The following is a 17498-nucleotide window of genomic DNA, read 5'->3' on the forward strand; positions in this document are numbered from 1 at the left end:
TGATATCTCTTAAGATGAAAAAGATATGAAGTAATTTCATATGTAATAAGTAGAAAAGAGGCAGACTTTAGGTCAGCTGTGTTGACTCTAAGGCTGACATTCCCTGCCACCAAAAGGTTGGATTTCTGTAGGAAATTAAACCATAGGGGCAGACCTCTTCTCACTTCTGAACTTCCTTAGGAGGATAGCAGAGTCTGGAATGTCTTTCTCAAGGAGCCATTCATCATGATCAGCACTCAAGCCTTTGTATCTAGCTAAGTACATGATCACATCTCTGTTCTCCACTCTCAATCTTTTTTCTCTGAGGATCTTCTGTATCACTTTATTCTGAGGGTTCTTATCCATGGGGGGAATGACAACTTTAACCTTCTGTCTCAGGGGGAACTTGTCTGGGTTGGGGTCTCTGTAAGGTTTCACTAAGCTGACAGGGAATGTAGGATGCTTCCTGCTGAATTCTTCAGTCAGTATCACTTCTACAGCATTCTTTCCATGTAAAGCTTTCACTAGGAATGGTCCAGCAAAGGAGTCTCTCATCTTCTTGGGGCCAGATAAGTTGTTGAAGTTTGCTGTGGATATCAGGACTTTATCACCAACTTTAAAGGATGGTTCTTTATGAGTCTTGTCCCATCTTTCTTTGTTATAAGATGTAGCTTCTGTTATGCATTGCTCAGCATGTTTTCTAGCTTTCTCAAAGATTTTTCCATAGGCAAGAGCAGTAGGATGAATATCTACAGAGTCTTGTTTCAAGAAATTCCTGGGAAGGTTTGGCATCCAGCCTTTCTCCAGGATGGCAGGAGGTTTTCCAGTGGTTGAGTGTATACTGGTGCAGTAGGCTAGCTCAAGAATTGGTAAAAGTGAGACCCAGTCATGGGTGTACCCATCATTGTCTTTGAACTCTAGTCCATAGGCACAAAATCTCCTGATCATATCTTCAAGTGTTTGGATCATTCTTTCAGCTAGACCATCAGTCTGGGTGTGGTAAGCAGTAGAGAAGGAGAGTTTTGTTCCTAGCATACTATGCAAGCCAGTCCAGAATTCAGATGTGAATTTTGGATCTCTGTCAGAGATGATGATTCTTGGGATACCAGTTCTAGGCATCACTCTGTTCCAAAACAGTATGGCAGTATCCATTGCAGAGTCATCCTTAAAGCAGGGCACAAATATTGGAGTCTTGGAGTATCTGTCTACTATTACCAGACAAGCATTGAAACTAGCAGCTCCTCCAGGAGATAAGGAAGTTACCCAATCCATATTGATCACCTCCCATGGCTTAGAAGGTTCTTCAATTTTCATGAGCAGTCCAAATCTCTTGCCTGTGGCTTTATTTGCTTTCTGGCACCTATCACAGGAAGAGCAGTATTCACCAGTGTCTTGTCTCCAATTAGCCCACCAGGCAGTGTCTGCTACTTTCTCTAAAGTCCTGTCTTCAGAAAGGTGACCAGAGTAGACACTGTCATGGCATTCATGCAAGATGGTGTTAATGCTGCTTTTGTCAGCTAGAACCAGCACAGAATTCTGTTTTTCTCTGAAGTAGATGAGGCCATCAAATAGAGAAAATCTTCCTTCATCATATAGCTTTCTCCAAGGTTCCTGTAGAGAGTTTTTCAGCTGGGAATCCTTGGCATCCTTCAGTAAAAGCTCAGACAAGATAGTAGTGTTCTTACCTTGTTGGTAACCTTCTCTTACTGAGTCAAAGAATTCATTCTTGAAGGTAGAGACATGTATGCCCATGATGGGGAATCTATCTTCATCTTTATCTTCTGGGTCATAAGCAGGGTTACTTGGATCATTTGGTAAAGCCCATCTGCTAAGTCCATCAGCATTCTTGTGAATATTCCCATCTCTGTGGATGATGGTCATATTGCCTCTGTATTCCTGAATGGCAATCTGCCACCTGAGCATATGTCTGTTGGGAGTTTTCATGTTCAGAAGAGATCTCAAAGCTGTGCAGTCTGTTACAACATTAAAGACACTGCCATCCAAATAGTAATGGAGTTTTTCCAGGGCCCAAACCAGGCATAAGCATTCAAGTTGACTAGCACCATATCTTGTTTCACTGTCCTTCATGAGTTGTCTGGATATGAAGACAATGGGCCCTTCTTTTCTCACTCCATTAATGACTTGGACTTGATGTAAAGCAGCACCTAGACCAGTCATACTAGCATCTACATATAGTGTGAAGGGATGGGCCCAGTCTGGGAATAGTAGCAAAGGTGCTGTGGTCAGTTTCTCCTTCAACAAGTTGTATGCCACTATCCTATGATGAGTCATCTCATATATGACATCTATCCTTGTGAGCTCAGTAAGAGGTTTTGCTATCTCAGCAAATTTCTCAATGTGCTGTCTGTAGTAACCAGCAAAACCAAGGAAAGATTGCATTTCTTTCCTGCTACTAGGCACAGGCTTTTGGAGGACAGCAGCTACTTTGTTCTGATCTATTCCTATAGCAATTCCAGAAACAAGATGGCCTAGAGCTTTGATATGGTCAAATCCAAAGTTACACTTCTTCAAGGAGATCTTCATGTTCATATTGATGACAACTTTAAGTATCCTGTCTATCCTAGTAAGGTGTTCCTCCCAAGTATTGGACATAATGATAATGTCATCAATATAGATAATGACCCATTTCTCATCAATTTCCTTTCTGAATTCAATGTCCATCATCCTCTGGAAATGAGATGGGGCATTCTTGATTCCAAAGGGCATCCTCAGGTATTCATAGATTCCTTTGTGCATAATAATCCTGAGCAGGTGTCTGGAATCTTCTGCAATGACATTCTGATGAAAACCTTTAAGCACATCCATGCTGGTCAGAAATTTTGCTTTGGCCAGGTTGTTCAGAGTTTCACTGATTTTTGGAATGAGATATCTGTCTGAAGCAGTGTAGGAGTTTAAGGCTCTGAAATCTCCTACCATTCTGGACTTCCCATTGTGCCAGGCAATGATAACAGGAGTGGTAATCTCAACTACTTCATTATGGCCAACTTTCCTTAGAACATTCAGCTTTACTAGCTCTTCAATATGTTGCTCAAGAGCTTCTCTGCTTTTGGGGCTGGCAGGATAAGGAGGTCTTCTGAGGAGAGGGGGATAAGGCCTTTCAGTTGTCAGTTTGAGATGAACTTCATGACCTTTAATGGCACCAAGGGGCTGGTTAGTGTTAGAGAAAGCAAGTTTGTTATTATAGAGGACTTCAAACAGTTTCTCTTTCTGCTCAATGGTTAGCTTATCACTGAACTTGGCTTCACAGAGTTCCTCTGCAATAAATTGCTGGAGTTGAGGATGGGACTTCTTTACAGCAGAAATTTCATTGGAAGGACTCATTTTTTCCAGATGATGAGACTTAAAACTGAATTTCTTCCTCTTGTTCTCATTTCCAATGGTAAAGAATCTCTCTTTGCTGTTTGTGATATCAAAACCATAAAGAGACATGTAATCATTTCCAAGGATAAGGTAGTTTATTCTTGCATTTTTCATGACTACAAATTCTGCCAGAATTCTAATGGAACCTTTAGTGTGAGGAAAAATTAGAGCCATTTCTATTATGCCCATTGGCTGTAATTGATCACTACAGCTGTGGAATTTAGCATGATTGATTGGCATGAGTTTGTTTTCTCATTCTGGTATTATAGAATCTAGTAGTTTGTTGCTGATGATTGAACAAGAAGCTCCACTATCAAGAAGGCATGAGTGTTCTCTGGATTCAATGAGGACAGTAGTGAGATTAGCTTTTCCAGTGAGATGAGCTTTTCCTCTATCAGGCTTACATTTCATGAGTCTGGCATCTTCTATGTGGGAAGATTGACAGGATTTGTCCCAAGTCTGGGGTTGATGAGTCTCAGCTTGGATTTCAGCAATGGAGAATTCTTGATTTATCTCACATTCTACAGCATGAGTTCCAAAATCAAAGTCAACCAGAGGATCATAGTTGCTACCATTCCCATTGTCCATAGCAAGTATCATGTGGTTGGTTCTATGATTTTCTTCTTCTTCATCTAGCTCAGATTCAGACTTTGGTTGCTCACCTTGATCTTCTCCTTTGTCACTCTTGGTATCATCATCATCATCCATTCCCACATTGTTTATCCTGTTCTTTTTCTTAGGGCATTCTCTGGAGAAGTGGCCAGTTTGTTTGCAGAAATGACATATAAGTTTGTCCTTATCAGGTGCAGGGACAGGATTTCTTTTTGAGGAGGACTCAGTTGGCTTATCAGCTTTTTCAGGAGTAGGATTATTTCTCCATTGGGATCTGTTTGGAGCATTATAACTGTTTGTCACAGGCTTGTTTCTTTTCATTACTCTGTCTATGACTTCTTCAGCAATTATAACCATGTCCTCAAAGCTCATTTCAGTAGCATCTCTCTTGTATCTGCTTTTAACAGCATGCTCAAGATTTGGGGGGCATTGCTTTAGGATCTTCTCACAAATGAGATACTCACTGAGCTCAGGTTGATAGGCTTTCAGTCTTTCTCTTTGAGTACCAAACCATTTATGGATTCTTCTTCCATCATAAGTAAAGTGATCACTTTCAAACTCCTGTTGCATTTTCCATTTCCAGTTCTCAGTACCAAATTTGTTTCTGATGGCATTCTTCCACCAAGCCCAAGATTTGTTCCCACACTTATCTCTGATTCCAAGGTACCAGTTTCTAGCAGTGTCAGTCAAGATAATTGTCAGTCTACTAATTATCATATGGTCCAGCATTAAATAGTCCCTGACAAGGATATCAGTGTTCTTGATCCATAGCTCATGGTTGTAAGGTAATTCTCCTGAGAACTTCTCCCAATCACTGTTTTTTGGTATGCCTTTCCACAGCTCTTTTCTCATATCAGGGTCAATTGGTCCATGATCAATGTAAGGGAATTCATCATTGAAAAATGGACTGTTATGATTGTTAGCTGGTTTGGAGAAGTTGGGTTTATCTGATTGGTGAGAGTCAGGTATAGGAGTATTATCCATGGCAGGAGGTGGTCTGGGGGAAGTAAAATGAGCAGGATTTCTCAGATTATCTTGGTGGTGTTGGCCCTCACTCTGAGCATTAAGCACTGGATTATTATAGTTGAGATGAGGAAGACAATCTCTATCAGCAGGTCCAATCAATTGCTCTAACTTGGTATTGGTACTATTCACTACAGAAGAAATGTCACAGAGTCTCCTTTTGGTCTGCTCAAATCTATTGTGGCCATTAGATTGGAGGTCACTCATTTGATTTTCTAAAGAGGAAAGTTTGTGATACATTTTATCTTCCAATTCATCCAAATTCTTACCAAGTGAGTCCATATTGGAATGGTGTTGGGATTCATTTACTAGAATGAGGTCTTGTACTCCTTCTAATTTCTCTTGAACACCTCCTAGCTTCTCTTCAAGGAGTTTTCTCAATTGTTCAAACTCATTGGAATTCACAGCAGGTCTCTCTTTGGCGCAGTCTCTCATTTGATTCAGGAATTGGTCAAGCAAATGGGGCATAAATTCCTCTCTAAAGATATCAATGATGGAAACATTGAGGACTTCTCTGAAGTTATGGACACAAGATTCTAAAAGAGTACCAGGGATTGTTTCCACGGTTCCAGACAGTTCAGAAAGAAATTTAGAGAATAATGAATGTAATTTTTCTTCTAACAAAATGGGACCATTGTTAGACAAATCATTGTTAAGATGACTAAGGAAAATTTCTCTGCTGGATTGGCTAGAAAGATTATCAAGATCTAAACTTAAACCCATGGGAGAGGCTGAACTTATTGGTGAAAACCTCTGCCTCTCCCTCTCCCTCTGCCGCGGCCTCTCCCGTTGGACCTGGTCAATCTCATCAAGAACTCCCCGACGTTGATGATCCTGTGGGTATTCCCCAAGGGAGGGTTCCAGTTCCTCCCGGATCCTCTCGAGCCGTGAAAATGGGATTGATGGTGGTAATTCCCGCGCTGACCTCCCCACTGTTGATAATGGGGTTGAGGTTGATGGTAATGCGCGTTGGGGCGCTGGTAGGGATGATGGCGCGGCACTTGGGTCCCATCTAGCTGTGTGGAAGCTGGTGGGAGTCTCGCCATTTGCTGTTGTTGCGGCGGGGGCGGGGGCGGCATTTGAAGAGCCTGATGGTCGTAGGGGGGTGGCATTGGCGCTTGTGGCACGTAAGGGGGGGTAGGACCCTGGTAACCGGTCTCTTGCGCTTGGTGTCGCGAAGTTTGAGGCTCTGGTGTCGGCGTAGCTATCAGAGGTTGGTGGCCTTGGTGTGGGGCTAGGGCTAGGCCGGTGTTGGTCTGCGCGGTTATTATCGGCGGTGCTCTGCGCTCGGCGTCCAAAGTCTGCTGGTATAACGTCCTCTCCAGGGCGTTGAGGTCCTCTCTGGGGATCCAGTCCTGGCTGAGACGGATAGCTTCGTCTCTCCCAACCATCTCTTCTATCATCTCTTGCGTTGTAGCGGCTTGAGAGAGGAGGCGCCTCAGAGCTCGTGTGTTCTGCGTCTCCCGAGCGCGGACGTGCAGTTCGTATTGCTCGTTGAGGAGGTTGACTAGATCTAGGATCTCTTGATCCTCCGGCGTGAGCTCCATTGGCCCGGAAGAATCTTGAGGAGCCTGGTTCTGAGTTGGGGGAACCAGGGACAGATCTGGCGGCGCTCCCGGTCGTAAACCCTCTGGGTTGGTAGGCTGGGGGGAGGGATGAGATCTCATTTGCTCCCTCTCTACTGGTCGCGGTACTGGCGTCGACCTGTTCAAAGCTAGGGCCAGGGACGTCTCCCTCGGATTGTACAGAGCTGGGGGAATGCCCGTGTCCGGCGGCAAAGGTTCCTCTTGAGGGAACGCGAGAAAATCCTTGTCCAACGGCGGTAATGCCGACTCTAGCCCGTCGAAACCGTTCCTCTGCGGCTGGGCTGAGTTGGTAGCGGAGTCGTTGTTCTGCTGAGAGGTCCCTTCCATTTCTAAGATGGGGGGGCATTTTATTTACAAGTTGTAATTAGTTTTTTGTTGTTTTATTATTAGTATATCTATTTTTTTTTTTTTTATGTTTTATTTTTCAGAAATAAGGAAATAAAAAATACCTGAAACCTTAGCTTTAGCGGACAGTCTGTGGCTTTTACGCGTAGTAGAAGAGACTTTCTTCTTTTTTTGTTTAGCTTTGGTTTTCGCGGGAGTTTCAGATGTCCAGTCGGCTATATTAACAGCGGCTGTGACTTTCTTGCGGCGGACTTTGGGATATGTAGTAGTAGCAATGGGTGTCCAAGATGTACTACTAATTAGATTTCCGTTTTGCGGAGTAGCAATTATCCTATTTTTGTAATCTTCTTCTTCTTCGCTGTCCTACGCCGTTGCGAATTTTTGTACGGTCAATTGCGGCAATTGTAGTTCAGAAGGCAAGGAATCTTTTGAGCCTACTCCGATTTTTGATATCTCCTCTTGATCCAAAGGTATAGAGGAGTCAAGGGAGGATAAATCCGACGAAGGAATAAATAGGTCCGCGGAAGAGTTGCAATTCTGCACTTTCACGGTTAGAGGGGACATAAAAAAAATTTTTCAAGGGTTCAGTTAGGGATTTAACCAATATAGAACCAATTTGGGAAAGTTTTGAGAGAATTTTAGCGTTAGTAGTATATGTAAAAAGAATTTTTTTTTTTTTTGATTTAAACAGGATGATCAGTCCTTGGCTTTTAAGCAGTCTAGAAGTATGAAAAAGGGAGGATATTTCCCGATGAGGCCCCCAATTGTGAGCCTGTGTCTCTTGTGTTACAACAGGACACAAGGAAAATGGGGGGATTCTGGTTGGATTTCTTGGGATAAAGAAATACAAACAGAGAGAGAAGAAAGAAAGAGAGAAAGAGAAGATCAGGCCTAGACTTTAAGTCTTAATTAATTGATCTGGGCTATTCTCAACCTAGAAAAGTTGGATGTCAGCTGTGCAAGGCCAAGAAAGAGTGCAACAGCCTCCACTCACAACAAGGAAACGTTGGTGGGATTCAGAAGTAGGGTTACTACTCTGCTCTGGTTTTGTAGGTCTTAACCAGAGATAACCTTTTGATCTTTTAAGATTGAAAGAGTTGAAGAAAAGAAGAAACAGTCAAGAGCAACAGAGTTTCACTCTGGATAAGCAAGGTTCAGTGAAAAGAGTCTACTTACTGTCAATATCCTAGGCGCCTGTGACGGTAGGTATACTGGGAGCGTGGTAGTCTCTTTGGTGGTGATCTTGGGTTATCTGGGGTGTGTTTCTGGTGTGCTGAAGTCTGTAGATCCTCCTCAGGCAAGGGGGATCCTGACTTCGAAAATTTTCACAGTTTGCTTATGTAATTACATATGTACATGTGGTTTGGCGCGCCTGGTAGCGCTGACACGTCACAACTGCGCATGCGCGCCACAACTCAAGAACTCAGGGAAGGAGTATAGTTACAAAGAATTGTTAAGTTGTAACTAGGGTTAAAATTGCATGAGGAAACAGAAAATGAAGTCAAAACAATGATATCTCTTAAGATGAAAAAGATATGAAGTAATTTCATATGTAATAAGTAGAAAAGAGGCAGACTTTAGGTCAGCTGTGTTGACTCTAAGGCTGACACTAGCTATGGCATTCCCAGCTCTCCTACTTACCTTGAAGGTGTTTGGTTCGGCTTGGTTTGCTTTGGCACTTTGTCTGATGTTGACGTGGCTAATGGAAGAGGAACAAGGTTTCAGCTCTTGCTTACTCCTCCTGTCTGGGAGTCGCATGCATATGCATGGACCTAGAGGATGCACGGACTCACTGCTCCCCCTCGCGGGGTTAGGGTTTCTTTCCCTGCGCTTCCTTTGACCTGGGGCAAGCCCTGAGTCTTGACATTTCTTGGAAGGGAGAAAAAAAATACAAAGTTGACAAAGCACTTTTTCAACTTGCGCAGGAATCCATTCCAAAAAAACCCAAAATGTCTGGTACACACCCGTAGTGTTGAGGCGGGCCTACCCGCCACAAGTGCCTCCCATATCTCGAGTGCCTGGAGCAAAGCCACAGGATTTCAATGATTGCTTGTGTCAGCCTGTGGGTAACTAACCGTGTCTGAGAGGGTTGTTACTAGCAAGATGATGCTGTAAAGTGCCAAGGATGGGCCAATGGGTTCGTGGTAAGACCTGTAAAAGGTTTCACTCTATCAGTAATCTTGACTGAGAGGCTTGCTCAATGAAGGCACATCCAGATCAACACAAGGTGTTAATAGGCATCCAAGGAATTACTCAACTTGGGTTTGTGGTTTTACCTACAAAAAGGTAAGGGTAATCAAGAGTTGATGTTATTCCTGAATTGAAAGATGGGTGAGAACGAAAGCACTGTTTAACTATAGTATGGGTTAAACTTTGCTGTAATAATATTCTGAGGGATAAACAGTCCTGGGGGGCGTATTTATGTAGAGAGGGAAAAGAGCAGGAGGGGATATGAGGCGCTGGGAGGCACTTCAGGACCAGGGGGGGAACTGAAAGCACTCAAGGGAAGCAGATCCTCATGAGGATCAACATTGGAAATGATCAGGGCAGTGTAATGATAAGTAATGATCCCAGATCAGTAGCTGTGTACACTAGCTGATCATTGGAATCAATGATTCCATTCAGTGCTCTTTGAATTGGATTACATCATTTATTGTTCATGTATTTATATCATAATCAATAGTTTATGTATGTAAGAAATGAGGTGTAACAGGGGATAAATGAGTGATACCTGGCTTGGGAGTGTTTCATGTGTACAGTAATGTTAAGGTATATTGTAATCTTACTGTTTGCAAGTAACTTAACTCTTATAACAACAATTAGAGATGGCCAGTGGGTACCCATCTGGCGGTACCCGGCACCTGCGGGCGGGTACCCCTCCCTGTCCTTGGGTACCCCCCCCCCCCCCCCCCCCCCGCAGGTGCCGTGTACGGGTACGGGTCTGTGACATATGGCTGAAAAATAGCAAGTACCCGTGTCCAACACAGGTACCCGTTCAGGCACCCGACGCAGAGTTGACTCCGCCAAGTCCCGACTTGTCCCACATCAGACCCGACTGCACACACCCAATACCGTAAACAATACTGCTCTTGCCTCATCTGACTCATAATTGAGTCGCAACCATCCCCTGTAAGCTAACAATCTATCTGACAATCCAAGCCTTCCCCCCCTCACCGCAAGAAAGCTTCTAATTTGTGTGCTTCTACATCCAATACAGCTTGCTGCTCTTGCTCCCAGTTTCACTTCCTCTGAATCATAATTGGTTCACAGCCCCGGTAAGTCCACTTCTCACTTTTCTGGCCTCACCCCACCTCAATTGTTATGCCATTCACGGCGTGTATGGTGGACCCAATCAAGCATATGCGGATGGGACAACATGCAGGCTATTGTGATTATTATCTCATGCTGAAATTTCCCAAATAAACCTGTTGGCTGACATTTATATAAGAGTCTGGCCCATCCTCTGGCTCCGTGAATAGTGACACATTCTCACAGAGACCTCACACCATGAAACAATCAAGCAAGAGATCACGCCAGACCTTGATTTCACCAACATCATCGCCTCAGGGACCGTCAGATGGTTGGACCAAAGCAATACAATCTGATGTCGCTGATACCAATATCTTGGTTGAAAATGATGATTCCTCAGCTACCCGTACAAATGTCCCTTGGGCCAGCCATCCTAATACCAGTCGGGAACTCACTGATCATGAAGAGCTTGATAAGCTTTCTTCCACATCATTCATCTCACCGACTTTTATTAGAGCATCCTTACCGGTCGAGCTATGTTGGCGCGAGTTTTGACTCGCAGCTGTTGCAAACTAACTTAGCGACAGCGATTCAGCCATATTGGTTCGGCTTGCGCGGGGTGGAGCTGAGTGGTGGGCGCGGGAAATGGCAGTTAGCTGAAATTCAAGCTTCTCACTAATTTAGCTTGGGCTTAGCTACACCCGGTGTGGTTGAGATTGGTGGCTAAACTAGCTAATTTCGAGCTAAACTAGTCACCGGTAAGGATGCTCTTACAAATTTTTATCTACAAATGACAGACCATTGTGGATTCGATAATCCAAGGTTTTTTTTTTATGAGATATTGTTATCCAATAACTAGTGGCTTTGAAATTGAAAAAAAACTGTAGTTGTGTAAAATATAGTGAGGGTACCGGCGGTACCTGTCCGCGGGTGTTGGCGGCGAGTCCGGGTACCTAAATTTTTACAAAATCATGGCGGGTACCCGGACACGCCGCGGGTACCCGGGTCCCCATGGCCATCTCTAACAACAATACATTGGAGTAACTATATTTAACTATGACTATCTGTAATGTAATGTATAACAAGAGTACATTCTTAAGCTTTTATCTAATGATGTATGTATCTAATAAAGGTGTGAAAGGAATGTAATGTGTGTAATATGAACAATTGCAAGTACTTGGTACGTGTAAGGTACTGTGACATGTACTCTGTGGCTGATAGCTTGTCATGTTTTTATATCAGTGGCCAAATGATCAGTCCGTTCAAAATGGAGATCGCCCGTGGGTATCCAGTATCTGTGGGCGGGTACCCGCCAGCCCTTGGCAGGTACCCCCCGGATGGGTTTTCCTACTTTAGGGTAGCCTTTAGCGCCTCCGGTGGAGGAGCTAAATCGGATCTGGGGAGCTAAATTTGGTTTAGTACCTCAATTTAGCAGGACCCTGGAAGCCCCCTATAGAGGTGGGTAACCAAAAATCCAAGATTTGGCCGAAATTCATACATTTTCACAAGTCATTCATACCGGTTTTGTGCGTAGGCCCAGGGCTCTGCCCAAAAATACATACAAATCTGGTGTGTACCCTTTTTTTTGGCCCAGAAACCCCACAGCGGGCCTTTTTGCGCAGCCAGCTTGCCGTTCTTTTCACTGCATAGCATCTTATAGGCAGCTGTAGCATTTTAAGTCAAAAAAATGAAAAACAAATAGATTAAAAATCACAAAAGATCAATTGGGAGCTTGTCCGCATTCCAAGAGGGGTGACCACGAGCTTTCTTCAAGTACTCAAGCACAACTTCAATGCCAAACTTTCCACGCCTGAGATTTTATTTGCAGTTTTCAACACCAAAGACCACGTCCATGCTTTTATTCACAACATACCACATTCCCTCATCTTCTTCATCTTCAGGGATTATTGGAGGAGAGCTAAACTGCCAATAGATTAAGTCATTTTGTGTTCCGCAAGGTATTGTGAATCTGATAGAGAGATTGAGAAGAATTTGTCAAACAGATCTGGAACAATAGTATTGACCAACATTTTTACAAAGATGAATTGGGGATTGAAATGAAGGGATATGCGATGAAATGAGCTGGACCAGGCTGGAGAAAATTCTGAACAAGTCCAGATGAGCTCTGATTTGCTCTGATGAGCCCAGACATGTTTCTACGTTTCTGAGAATTAGATTGAATTTCTGTGTATTCAAGTAAAATCTAGATTAAACAGGATTAAGCCGGCTACTAGTTGTGGGCTCTCAAACCCCCTGGAACCCCTCCTCCTTGCCGGCAGGCAGTTCAAAAAAACAAATTGTTGGCTGGCCTTGACTTGCTGCTGAGGGGGGGGGGGGGGGGGGGGTTACCGGGGTGCTTTTCTGCTCAACCCTGAACTTTCATACAATCTTTGTTGCCAACCCCCCAACCCCATGAGAAAAAAAGTACATTTTCCGTGTGTACCCTCATGCCAAAAAAAGGCCATTCATACATATTTGGTGAGTACCCTTTTTGGTTTTGGCCTACATTTTGGTTACCCACCTCCACAGGGGGTTTCCAGGGTCCTGATTTAGCTCCCGCGGTGGAGATGCTCTCAGGTCCCACGCATCGGGGACGCAACCTGTGAAGGTCCTGGATGGGTGGCACGACGGGGAAAGTGAGGGCTCTCCGTCTCACATCCATGATACTTAAGGAGATTCCAGAAGAGCCCCGCCATTCTGTAGGTCGTGCGTCAAAGTCATCAGCTCACGGTTTCGAGAACACACTATACACACCCGGTCAAATCAAGAAAACTGCGGCCACTCGACGCATCAGTCGTTCATGCACCAGGTGAGCAGTACAGCACCCTGGAAACCCCCGATAAATGAGACTCTCACAGTGGATGGAATTCGGAAGCTGATTCTTTCGCGCGGCCGAGTGGGCAACCTGGGTTCCGGGCTGTCCCGCCACAGTAGCGGTGGTATATATACGAGAAATGGACTTTGGTAACCGGAGGCCAGGTTTAATGCAGTGTTATGTCGGGCATTACCGCCGCGAGCGCCTCCAATATCTCACGTGCCCGGAGCAATTAAGCCAATCCAGATGGTTGCATTATCATACGATTGCGAATCGGGGCGGCGACTGATGAGGGGGGCTGGTTCCTTTCGGACCAGCTCAGTCAATTCCCCGAACCGACCGGTACGCCATCCTGATCCTCCCCGCTGTTTTTCCGGCTGGACGGCCCTGAAGGATAGCGTACGCATGGGAAATTGCGAATTGGTCTGCCGGCCGGCAGGCGGAATTTGTGCTTTTTGGCCCAGCTCGATTAATTAGCATGGATTCAGATGCTGACCGGCCCGCCATCCGGTCCCGCCCCGGTCACGGTTGAAAGCCTCACCCGCGGGTGGGTAGCTGTATTAGAAAGCAGACTGGCCTAACGGGGTCAGACCTTCCGCGTTCCGCTGGTCCAGCAGGCCGGCCCGAGTCAGAATACGCGCTCGGTGGGCCGGCAAATCCTAGCCACCACACTCTATAAAAGAGCACCTACTTTCCCCCCCTCGTCCCATTCCCCCCATCCCATTCCCACCCCACCCACCACATTCCACCCCTGCCACCACAATTTTCCAAAACCTCCAAAACAGTCCACCCCGCAAAAAACTGACCCCATCTACCCAAACCTCCCGCGCTTGCTAACCCCTCCCCAACCCCGATCGCTATCCTTGTTTCCCTTTTGCGAGATGCCTGCAGCCAGAATTTACTCAATCGATGATTTTTCGCTATACCTGATGCCCAAGCAAGCAGCCCCCATCTGCCCACCTTGCCAATCAGATGTTCTCCAGTCGGTCTTCGAAGACGACGACGAGGATGTTGAGATTGGGAGAGAAATGACCGTGCTCTCTCGAGTCAATCAAGTGTTTCAAAAGATCATTCTTATTCGAGCTCAGCTTCCTAAACAGGCTTCTTCTAAATTCCTCTCTCGTTCGCGTCTTCGTTCTTTGACTTTATCTCGTCGAAGCTCGAAATCCTCTAGTCTAATTAGTCCATGCTCCAGCAACCTAGATTAGTTTTTCTCTTTCATCTTTCTCGACCGTAAGAGATTAGTAAAAGTATATAGCAGTCTGTTTCCTCCTTTTCCCTCTGGTTTTCCTCTTTTCCCTATCCTTGGCCCGGTAGTCTGTTTGGTTGCTATTTTCTGGTTTTATCATTCCTCATTCAGACCTTACTTTATTCTTTCATCAGTTCCTTCTTTTTTTGCCTTGGGTTTTTTTATTCCTCCCAACGGCCAAGTGGCTCGTCCCCATGAGAGTCACGTTAACCAATCCGCCAGGACAAACAGGTGGAACAGCCTATTACCTTGGATCCACATTCTTTCGCGCAAGCACAGTGGGTGGCTGCCGGCGAAGAATAATGGTCTCTTGTGAGCAGATGTTCCTCCTGCATGTTCGAGTGTATGTGTACATACGCTGCGGACAGCAGTGCTGGTTTTTGAGGTCTCCTCACAAGCGGAGGTGCTGCGCCCGCGGGTGGAGATTTCTCACCGGTGAAGAGGTGACCGTTCTGGTTCACATGAAACGGCACTTTTCACCTGCGAGTTATCTGGGTTTCCTGATAAGGGGGCTCTTTTCCCGGCTAACATACAATACCTGCCGTCTATGAAGTCTTCTTCGTTGTCTAGAAGTAGCTTCCTCGCCGCTCGAAAAGTCATGCTCAGCGATCCCACCTCTTCGGAAATTAGATATAGCGGGGCCGCCGTGCCTTATGAAAAAGGCGAGCAAAAAAATACATTACCTACCGAGTACTATGTAGTACGGGATATGGATAAGATATCCACACGGTGGCACTCTGGCTTGTTAAGCCTACGTGGCTCGGGGAGTCGCGAGCTGGACCGAGCGAGCTTCAAAGATTACTCCGCTCCAACAATACGCAGCCGACCTGGATTTGACTCCGACCGGTCACGCAGTGTGAGCGCCGACCGCCGAAGTGCCGAAACCATCTGATTTACCCGAGGAGTCGAGCAGAGTCGAGCGGGAGCCTGATTAGGCTAGCCATCACATCCAGCCCTAATGCTGCGCAAGATTGGCAGTTATTACACATCTGTAGCAGAATCACCACATGCAACAATGGGAAGTTATGTTATCCAGTTTGCCTAGATGTCATTCAGTTATCCGGTTGTATGTGGTGTAAAATATAACATAAATTGAATCTGTAGGTGTCAAGAGAAAGGTACAATGTTGTTTAACAATATGGACACCAATTTATTCCAAGGAGATCCTCTTTTTGATGTTAAAATAATGCTTTTGTGACCAAATATCGGTTATCTGGTTTAAGCTACCCAGATAACTGATTTTTGGTCACAAAAGTTATATTTCAACATCAAAAATAGGAGTATATTTGAAAAAAAGTGGGACCATACTGTTAATCAACATTCAGCCTTTCTTTTGACACCCACAGATTCAATTTATGTTGGATTTCACAACCCAGAGGACTGGATAACTAAATCACACCTAGGCAAACTGGATAACGTAACTTCCCATCGTTGCCACATGGCATATGCATCTGGCTACCCCAACACGTCCATACTGTGAATACATGGATGGCCTGAAAGCATCCGCATCTGTTGTTAAGTTAGTCTGGACTAAACAGCTCGGATTACGGTTGGAGTAGGCTAATCCAAGTGGCCGACCGCATCAGTGTAGATTGGGAGGCCTGAGGCTGTCGGAGATTATGTGATTAGGTGCCTGTATGGTATGTGTTTGGCACCTAAACACATAGAGTTCATGCCATTGAGCATGATGCATATGCATTTTAGAGGTTAGTTCAAGGACTAGTGGGGGATAGATTTATACCCCACTAGCTCCAAACCAAGCTCCGGGTCAAGTTGATCCCCGGTTGATCCAACCCGATGCGGTTGCAGGGTCGAACTAAGTGCCCTAATCCGGGCTAACTTAGCGCCTGGTGCGGATGGTCTGAGAGTCATAATTCGACCTTGCTCAGCCTCCCGCGACCATGTTACACAACTTGGGAGTTTACATGTCCTTGTACCTCAAGTTCGCGCGGGCCCGCTGACTTGCTCCTCTCAGCCCAGACGGATATCCGTCCCTGGATTGAGGCCAGATCTCATGCCGGAGCACCGGGGTGATGTGTAAACCTAACCAATACGTTGTCGTGGTGGACTGCTTGGTTTCCCCCCGGCCGCACTCAACCTCCATCAGCCCCCATCAACACCACAACTCGTGCACTCCATCAATCAAACACTTCATCGCGCGATCCATTTGGTATGATGTTGATCAAAATCCAAGTTATTTTGTTCATCATTGTCTGCTGGAGTAGGGACGTGGGTTGGCCTTATATCACGTGGTGGAACTTGACGCATCCCAAAATCCTCGGCGAGTTGGGTTGATGCAGCAATGCAAGTGGCCTCGTCTTGGGGATTTGTGCGGGGCCTTGAGGCTTGGAATCGTCCTGGCCGTCTGGGTCCATTGAGCAGCATTGAGCTTCCGCCAAGTTGACGATTCCGATGACTTGGTGCCATAGTATCGATATTTTTTGAGGAAACCACGGCGAGGGCAACATATAACTTGGTGGTTTTCGAGCAAGCCAGGAGGATCCGAAGCCCTTGATCCAGGGACAAATATTTGTTTGGGCTGAGAGTAGGGTTGACGGCGCCACATTTGAGAAAGTGCGCGCCAATGGGCGCCTAGAAGACCCCCTCAAGGGGCGCGCCTTTGGCTGGCGCAAGGGCGGCGCGCCCAGGCGAGGCTGAGAGGGCAGCATATCAATGATTTTATTTGGTATTTTGGAACTGTGGAGTTTATTTTTCTTCCTGTGTAGGGTAGTATACCCGCGGGTTCCCCCACAGAAACCGCCGCAGCCGGCAGGTCCCGACCTCACCCGTGGAGATATCCCCGCGGGTAACCCCAACGAAACCCCAAAAATAGTTCAAGAATGCTTCTCGGCCCCCCCGATCTCATGCAGATGTGAGATGCACGCACACCCCTCATTTTTGCCCAAAGGTGCGCGCCCGGTGCGCGGATGCAAGGCGCCCGCACATCGGCGCGCACCTAGGGGTGGCGCCGTCAACCCTAGCTGAGAGGAGCAAGTCAGCGGCCCCGCGCGAACTTGAGGAAGGACATGTAAACTCCCAAGTTGTGTAACATGGTCGCGGGAGGCTGAGCGAGGTCGAATTATGACTCTTGGGTCATCCATGTATTCACAGTATGGACGTGTTGGGGTAGCCAGATGCATATGCCATGTGGTGAGCAGAACGAACTTAACCCAAGACCCTTGCTGCTGCGGGCGTCTGGTCTTGCAAAGCAAGCGTCCAATAGCCCTTGGCAGGAGGGACTTGCGTGCTATTGCCCCTT

This window comes from Puccinia triticina, chromosome 5A, assembly GCF_026914185.1.
Source record: "Puccinia triticina chromosome 5A, complete sequence".
NCBI classification, from domain to species: domain Eukaryota; kingdom Fungi; phylum Basidiomycota; class Pucciniomycetes; order Pucciniales; family Pucciniaceae; genus Puccinia; species Puccinia triticina.